This window comes from Coregonus lavaretus, assembly GCF_964263955.1.
Source record: "Coregonus lavaretus genome assembly, contig: HAP1_SCAFFOLD_4470, whole genome shotgun sequence".
Taxonomy (NCBI): domain Eukaryota; kingdom Metazoa; phylum Chordata; class Actinopteri; order Salmoniformes; family Salmonidae; genus Coregonus; species Coregonus lavaretus.
Genome location: NW_028166575.1, coordinates 22,795 through 32,058, shown reverse-complemented (window position 1 = coordinate 32,058; position 9,264 = coordinate 22,795). Strand labels below are relative to the sequence as shown.

The window sequence follows — 9,264 nt, the reverse complement described above, 5'->3', positions numbered from 1 at the left end:
AACTTTTTCTATGGCAAGGTCAGTGCTATCTGGGATCCTTGGGACTTCCCTAACCTAAATCCCTACCCTACCTTAACCATTTTAAATGTCAGCTTCAATGGGGGGTAGGGAGCCCCAAGCATCCCGGATAGCACATACCTTTGTGACAATGCAGTCTGTATGTCTGTCTGTCTGCTTGTCTGTCTCATTTTTACATTTTAGTCATTTAGCAGACGCTCTTATCCAGAGCAACTTACAGTTAGTGAATACATGTTTATTTATTATTATTATTTATTTATTTTTATACTCGTCCCCCGTGGGAATCGAACCCACAACCCTGGCATTGCAAACGCCATGCTCTATCAACTGAGCTACATCCCTGCCGGCCATTCCCTCCCCTACCCTGGACGACGCTGGGCCAATTGTGCGCCGCCCATGAGTCTCCCGGTCGCGGCCGGCTGCGACAGAGCCTGGATTCGAACCAGGATCTCTAGTGGCACAGTTAGCACTGCGATGCAGTGCCTTAGACCACTGCGCCATTCTCAGTGCCTGTGAGGTTAGAAAAGTACCTCACCACATCTCCCTCTTTCTTTCCCTCCCTCACTCAATCTCCCCATTTCTCTTCTGTTACTTTTTCTTTAAAAACACACAAACAATTTATTTGAAAGAGCTATTTAAAAATGTTTCCAGTTGGAAAACGATAGTCCTTAATGTACAGACACATAGAGTTTGACATTTGTGCCATGTAATGTGGAGACCTGCCTATTGTCCTGCCTACTGAAATGTTCCTGTTGGTAAATTACGTGATAGATGAGGTGCTTTGATTTGATTTGCTTAGGATGCTTTGAAGAATTCACTTTATTTCAGTATCCCCACACTTAAGACCACACTGCACACAGATGGTATATAATCGATGATATCTCCAACTTACAATGTCTGTTAGAAAAAAAAGTGCCATATCAGATTGATACATACTGTATATGCACTACTCCTTATTGTTTTTTGGGGGGGTTAAAGTGAAACATGGCCTTTAAGAAATATTTATATTACACTGAGGGAGAAGAGCTGATGACTTCTAAGTGAAAGTGAAAGTTCCAGATCCCCATTTCTTGTATGTGACACTGTTACAAATAATTCATTTGTGCAGATAAAAAGCCAGACCCTTTTTGGTATCTTCAGCTTTCCATACACTGGGTGAGAGACTACACTCGACTGTTGACTGCAAAAAGCTGAAGAATTAAGGTAGGCCTAAAAACAAAAAACGTTTTATACAATACAATACAAAACACCCATACCATCACATACCATCGACAACATACAGACAAACATCAACCCTGGCCAAAACCTCACGCCTGGCCAAAACATCACGCCTGGCCAGACCCACCTTCTCACACTCCCATCTCCAGTGTCGCATCACTCTCCACCACATGGCCTCAAACTGCACCATTTTGTTTCTCTCCATCGCCCATGCTCTTTCAACATTTAGATAATAAAGCATTTGGCCTTTCCATTGTGTTATTGATGCAGGATTGGTTGATTTCCAGTTTTTAAGTATATGTTTTTTCAAGATGATTGACGAAAAAAGTATCGTCCAACCCATTGGGTAATCTCACTGCACCCTCATATGCCATGTCTTCAAATATGCAGACAGACGGGTTAAAAGTAAATGTTACACTTTGTAATACTTCTAATAATGTAAATCAATGAAAATGTAATGTATTCAATCTAAAAATAAGATACAATCTGGAATTTTTGTTTGCAAAATACTTTTTATGGAATTGAAAATTAAACTCACAAATGGGACATTTTGTATTTTAATCTTACAAATAGCCAGTGTTGTCAAGTCCGTCTCCAGTCCCGATTTTCATGACTTGTGACTCGACTTGGACTCAAGCATTGGTGACTCGGACTTGGACTCGCTTTCTCGACCATTGGTGACTCGGACTCGCCTTCTCGTGACTTGTATTTGGGCGTGGACTGGATAGGCTACTATGATAAGCAGAATATTAGCAGCACTAGGTGTGCATCACAGCAGCAAGGGTTCTGTTATGAAGCAATGGGAAGCGCCAAACCCTGCACACGCAGAAAACAATGATTGTGAGGAGACAGGCAGGCAGGCTCTGCTCCGGATCCTTCTCCGATCATAGGCTACACATCGCACAAGCGACTCTCTTGCTTCTCCGTAACCACCAGTCACCAGCCTACTATTTAGCTTTGCCTGGTTAAGAAACACAAACCGCTTTACGAAATTGAAAACAATACTAGTATTAGGTTTAAAAGTAAAACAACACTCTAGCTTCTCTCTCTCTCCCCTTAAGTATAGAAAAGTTGATTATTTTTGTTCTACCCTCCTCCCACTTTCCCCCCTGCATCCCATTGCCACACACTGGGGACAGCCATCAATTCAATGTCATTTCAACGTTGATTCAACCAGTGTGTGCCCAGTGGGCAGGTTCTGACAATTCTCCCTTTAGTTTCCACTCTGCAATAAAAACCTACACAAATATCAGTAGGCGGTAGCTGAGAGCCTGACTTACCATTCATTTATGTAGTAAATAGGTAGTGAAACACAGGTATTGACTAGAAATTGTGAGGTAGTGATAAATAGTAAATGAGTTGGGGTTTTTCATGAGGGAGTGGCGGTATACTGCCATCTGGTGGAAACTAAAAACGATTGGTGACTCGGACTTCAGCCATAGGGACTCGTGACTCGGCATGGGACTCAAGTACAGGGGACTTGGGACTCGACTCGGACACAAGGTTTAGTGACTCGACTACAACACTGCAAATAGCAAACAAACAAAACACGTATAAAGCAGACATTTTTTTCTTTAATTTTCACTGTCAATCATGAACAAAATCATATAACATGAACGTTAGTGAAATTTACAAAAAAGTGTCTGTGTCCGAATACCCATTCTAGCGTACTACATATTTAAACTGCATACTATTTAGCACATACCTTTTAGTAAGAAGTATGCAGTATGCCATGGCTGCAACGCAGTAGAGGCTCCTGACTAGCTGAGTAGGTGGGGCAGGGCCAAGTGATTTTTTTCTCATTCAACAGACATGCATTGCAGGCTGACAATAGCTAATTAACAATTCCATGAACCTCTCTAAACTCTGAATAGAATAGAAATGGAGTTATAGGTCTACTGGTCTACTGGCAGACTATCACGTTCGATCTATAGCGTATCCCATGTAGCCCATCTATCGTATTTAAAAAGGACTTAAGACAAAACCAGATAATTTGGTTCCATTTCAACATATTTATTATTGAAACCAAAGTGCTGTAACATACACTGCTCAAAAAAATAAAGGGAACACTTAAAAAACACATCCTAGATCTGAATGAATGAAATAATCTTATTAAATACTTTTTTCTTTACATAGTTGAATGTGCTGACAACAAAATCACACAAAAATTATCAATGGAAATCAAATTTATCAACCCATGGAGGTCTGGATTTGGAGTCAACCTCAAAATTAAAGTGGAAAACCACACTACAGGCTGATCCAACTTTGATGTAATGTCCTTAAAACAAGTCAAAATGAGGCTCAGTAGTGTGTGTGGCCTCCACGTGCCTGTATGACCTCCCTACAATGCCTGGGCATGCTCCTGAAGAGGTGGCGGATGGTCTCCTGAGGGATCTCCTCCCAGATCTGGACTAAAGCATCCGCCAACTCCTGGACAGTCTGTTGGTGGATGGAGCGAGACATGATGTCCCAGATGTGCTCAATTGGATTCAGGTCTGGGGAACGGGCGGGCCAGTCCATAGCATCAATGCCTTCCTCTTGCAGGAACTGTGACACACTCCAGCCACATGAGGTCTAGCATTGTCTTGCATTAGGAGGAACCCAGGGCCAACCGCTCCAGCATATGGTCTCACAAAGGGTCTGAGGATCTCATCTCGGTACCTAATGGCAGTCAGGCTACCTCTGGCGAGCACATGGAGGGCTGTGCGGCCCCCCAAAGAAATGCCACCCCACACCATGACTGACCCACCGCCAAACCGGTCATGCTGGAGGATGTTGCAGGCAGCAGAACGTTCTCCACGGCGTCTCCAGACTCTGTCACGTCTGTCACATGTGCTCAGTGTCAACCTGCTTTCATCTGTGAAGAGCACAGGGCGCCAGTGGCGAATTTGCCAATCTTGGTGTTCTCTGGCAAATGCCAAACGTCCTGCACGGTGTTGGGCTGTAAGCACAACCCCCACCTGTGGACGTCGGGCCCTCATACCACCCTCATGGAGTCTGTTTCTGACCGTTTGAGCAGACACATGCACATTTGTGGCCTGCTGGAGGTCATTTTGCAGGGCTCTGGCAGTGCTCCTCCTGCTTCTCCTTGCACAAAGGCGGAGGTAGCGGTCCTGCTGCTGGGTTGTTGCCTTCCTACGGCCTCCTCCACGTCTCCTGATGTACTGGCCTGTCTCCTGGTAGCGCCTCCATGCTCTGGACACTACGCTGACAGACACAGCAAACCTTCTTGCCACAGCTCGCATTGATGTGCCATCCTGGATGAGCTGCACTTCCTGAGCCACTTGTGTGGGTTGTAGACTCCATCTCATGCTACCACTAGAGTGAAAGCACCGCCAGCATTCAAAAGTGACCAAAACATCAGCCAGGAAGCATAGGAACTGAGAAGTGGTCTGTGGTCACCACCTGCAGAACCACTTCTTTATTGGGGGTGTCTTGCTAATTGCCTATAATTTCCACCTGTTGTCTATTCCATTTGCACAACAGCATGTGACATGTATTGTCAATCAGTGTTGCTTCCTAAGTGGACAGTTTGATTTCACAGAAGTGTGATTGACTTGGAGTTACATTGTGTTGTTTAAGTGTTCCCTTTATTTTTTTGAGCAGTGTATATACATTAAATCAAATAGCCTAGTACACGCACCAAAACTTTTCAAATGTAGGCTATTGCACAGAAAAACGTGGATAGTCGGGTGCATCACAAATTCAGAACTGATGGACAGCAACATAATAAACTAAACCACTGATCATTGGGAACGAGATCAGAATGACTGCTAAGGCTTGATCCATACATTTAATAATGAAATAAGTAGCCTAGCCTACAAAACTAAAACAATCCATGTTCAAATGAAAAGGCCTGATTAACATGACATCAATAACGTAGACACATCCAGAGTCCCGGGTGCCGACAGATTCAGAAATCAAAAGATGGTTTAGTATTTAGTTTAAAACCTCTGACGAAGGTTAATAGAACAAGAAACACTTTTCAATGAGAAAACAGAAATCCACTTTAAACAATAAAAATAAGACTTCTGTTTTCAAAGATGTAGCCTACTATCATTTTATGATCATTTTAAGGAGAGCAAAAACTACTTAGCCTACATTTGAACACAACCGCAGAAGCTTCGCTATTCAGCATCTTTCCAATTAAGTAGCCTAGTTTGGTTGTTTGCTACTTGAAGAGAACTAGGGCCTATCACTCGCAGCCCACCTCTTAAAATGCATTGTGGAAAAGTGTGCATCGAATTCAACTAGATGAAGAGCCGAAATGAGTATAACATCCTGGCATTTAAACCATACTTGATTTTCAAAAATGCACATACTATAAAACATTTTATTTTCCCATGCTGAGAATGTGTCATGCGCGATTGCGTTGTTTCCTGCTCTTCTTCTTCTTCTTCTTCTTCTTCTTCTTCTTCTTCTTCTTTTGTATCATGGCGTTCGCACATTTTGTTTGTGCATGACGCCACCTACTGTGCGGTAGTGTGTGTTCAATCATGTTACATATGTAATACAAAATTAAAAAGGGGCAAAACATGTACAATTGCAGCACCAACCAACCCTATGCCTATATACCACTATTGTTTATTCTTTTTTAAAATCTCAAAATATCTTATAACTCTTCTGCAGTAATCTAGTACACCCAGGTACTTCTCTGCAGCTACCACCTAGACTCATTAAAAACCCACTGCCCCATTCCACTACTTTAACCCGATCTGCTCCTGCACCATGCCAACCGCCTGGGAGGACGGGACACCACCCCTCAACACACCCTGAAACTCTTCTGAAGTAAAATCTTGTATACCCAAATACTTATTTGCAGCTGCCACCACAACATCTATTTTCTGTGATTTATGTTCCATTTCTGCGGTACAGTTGATAACCATTGCTATGAACGCTAAGAAGCCAACCTTACTGAAGCATAAATCACTTGTTGGCTTATCCCTCTGTGCTGGCGCAAATCTAGTACTCACTGGAATCCTCTCAGGATCCCTCACCCTTGACCCTTCTTCCTCTACAAAAGCTCTAACAGGATAACTGATATATTCTAAGATGAATTTGTCGGGTAGAGACTCTGAGTCAAACCAAATCCCGGGCGGCACAAACGCCAGGAATTTTCACCTTCAATTGCTCCACCTCCAAACTTAACTCTACCCCAGAAATCACTCCTTTCAATAGTGTCCTGTTCCTTAGAGCAAAGCAAAAAACTGATCTTGACCCAAGATGCGTGACACAGAGCACCTGCTCCCTCTGGTCAGAAGAAACACAAACAAATATCACAAGCCCACTATGGGTTACCTTCACTGATTCAACTGCACCCAACTCCTTTCCCACCCACCCTGAAACCACAAATGGATCCACCAAAAGGCAAAGGTCCACTTTCTCCAAAAATGTCACTCCTACTGGACCAGATTCTTCTTTATAATGTCCAACGATGCCAAGTCCGGGTTCCAAGCTCTTCACCACACCTTCCACCTAACTTAACTTGCCCTCATTCACTTCCATTTCCCCTCCAGAACTTGGTCTGGTGCACGGCTCACTCTGTTTGCACTTGACACCAATCTTCTTCAACACCCCATCTCCATTTTTATCACCATCTTCCTCAGATTCAAATCCAACCTCTGCTTTCCTCATGCTCTTCATCCTCCTCTTCCTCTTGAGAGTCTCTATTGAGCTTGCGTTTTAGTCCAGGACTAGGCTTAATCTGTGTCCTGGAAACCGCCCCCAAAAGTATACTTGATTTTCGAAATGTCTCATACTATTAAACCTTTTTTTCTCGCATACTTAGACCACTATTTAGGATGCTAGTATGGGTATTCGTACACGGGCAGTAATCGAAGTACAATCCAAAAATTAGATAACATTCAAAAAATAGAATAATATACATTTTCTAAAAGTCTTCAAAGAAAACTAACAAATGGGACAATTGTTATTTTAATGCTACAAACAGAAGACTCCCATTCACTGTTTATGATGGATGATCTCACATTTTTATGCTTAGGCTACTTGATAATAAGCGTTTGAATTTATAAACCCCCACTTGCAGTGCAGTGTATGAAGATTTGGGTAAAATGTAAAATCAAGTGACATATCAATTACTTTTCTATTACTTTTACATTTCACGTTATGCAGTATATTTCAAACAAAAGATGTTGCCATATGTAGCATTTTGAAAACGTATCAAATCAAATCAAATCAAATTGTATTGGTCACATGCGCCGAATACAACAGGTGCAGACATTACAGTGAAATGCTTACTTACAGCCCTTAACCAACAGTGCATTTATTTTAAACAAAAAAAGTAAGAATAAAACAACAACAAAAAAAAGTGTTGAGGAAAAAAAGAGCAGAAGTAAAATAAAGTGACAGTAGGGAGGCTATATATACAGGGGGGTACCGTTGCAGAGTCAATGTGCGGGGGCACCGGCTAGTTGAGGTAGTTGAGGTAATATGTACATGTGGGTAGAGTTAAAGTGACTATGCATAAATACTTAACAGAGTAGCAGCAGCGTAAAAAGGATGGGGTGGGGGGGCAGTGCAAATAGTCCGGGTAGCCATGATTAGCTGTTCAGGAGTCTTATGGCTTGGGGGTAGAAGCTGTTGAGAAGTCTTTTGGACCTAGACTTGGCACTCCGGTACCGCTTGCCGTGCAGGTAGTATCTAAATGTATTCTCAGTCTAGTAGCTTTACATTTACAATTTAAAACTATTTTAGAGTTAGAAACACAGGCTACTTATATGACATCAATAAAAAGGTTTCCCAAGCCCTGATGAATATTTAACCATCCTCTTTTCTCTTTTTCTTGTCACCTAGGAGACGGGAGTTAAAGAAACAACAGTGACCAAACACCACCATGCAAAAGCACCTGTATCCTTTCGATTACGATTACCGCCCTGACGATGACCATTACCGCCCTGACGATTACCATTACCGCCCTGACGATTACCATTACCGCCCTGACGATGACCATTACCGCCCTGAATCAGAGGATATTGCAGTGGCAGTGCTTCTTCTCCTTGGTATTTTAGCAATCCTCCCTGCCCTTGGTTGGATTATCTGGTCCTTCTATCGTAAGCGCTGGGACAAAAAACATGGCTTATTCTCTTTCGTGTCCCTCTTCCTCGCTGACACTCTGCAGCTGATCACTTCCCCTTTTATTGTGGAAACTGTGATAACCGGGGTTCCCTGTTGGCATGCTAGTTGGTGGTGCATTACAGTATACGTACTGTTCTCCGTGTCAAAATTCTGCGGTCTGTTTTTTCATCTGCTGGTTGCTCTGGAGAAGATCGTCTCTCAGATCGTCTCTCAGAGTTCATTGTGTGAGAATCGTAAACCTATGGTCATCTTGAAAATGGGTGTGTGGCCCATCTACATTGGCTTTGCCATTTTAGCACATGTTTATGATATGAATTACTTAATTTTCTATGGTTGCAATACTTTATTTGGCATAGTTGCTTTGATCATAGCAGCTGCAGCATGTGTGAAAGCTCTCAAACCCTTCCCAACATTGAACCCCACCAAAGAGAAATGTCAGAGTTTGAAGGTATTAGCAGTGGCCATGTCTACTTTTGTGATACTCTATGTTCCCGAGTTCCTCTACTGGATAATATATCACCACAATCCTGCTTTGACTGAGGGGTTTAGTTATGTTGTCCACTACCTGCCATGCCTGAGACCCATCACTGACTCTGTCCTGTGTTGGTTTGTCTGCATGGACTGGGAGCGTCCTAGTGAGCAGCAATGGACATTCGAACTCAATTAACCTATCCTCCATTCCTGTTCTTCTGTCACCTCGCCTTCTTAAAACGCATTGGAGTTGACAGACCATTTAGTGGGACCTCCAATATGGGAGGATGAGAGATGATGGGATATGAGGAATCAAGGAAGATTCATTGAGATAAAGCCCAGTACTGAGGGCTAATAATCATATGATGGAGTGGCGGCTGGTGGGAGGAGCTATAGGAGGACGGGCTCATTGTAATGGATGGAATGGAATTAATGGACCGGAGTCAAGCATGTGGTTTCCAT

At 42.8% G+C, this 9,264-nt stretch overlaps 1 long non-coding RNA gene across 1 annotated transcript; it reads left to right on the top strand.

Moving 5' to 3' along the window:
- The first annotated feature begins 439 nt into the window (after window positions 1-439).
- Window positions 440-8,275, top strand: LOC311114541. The gene is made up of 3 exons (XR_014611126.1): window positions 440-535; window positions 1,127-1,221; window positions 8,050-8,275. It is a non-coding gene; the product is annotated as an uncharacterized lncRNA (long non-coding RNA).
- The last annotated feature ends 989 nt before the right edge of the window (window positions 8,276-9,264 follow it).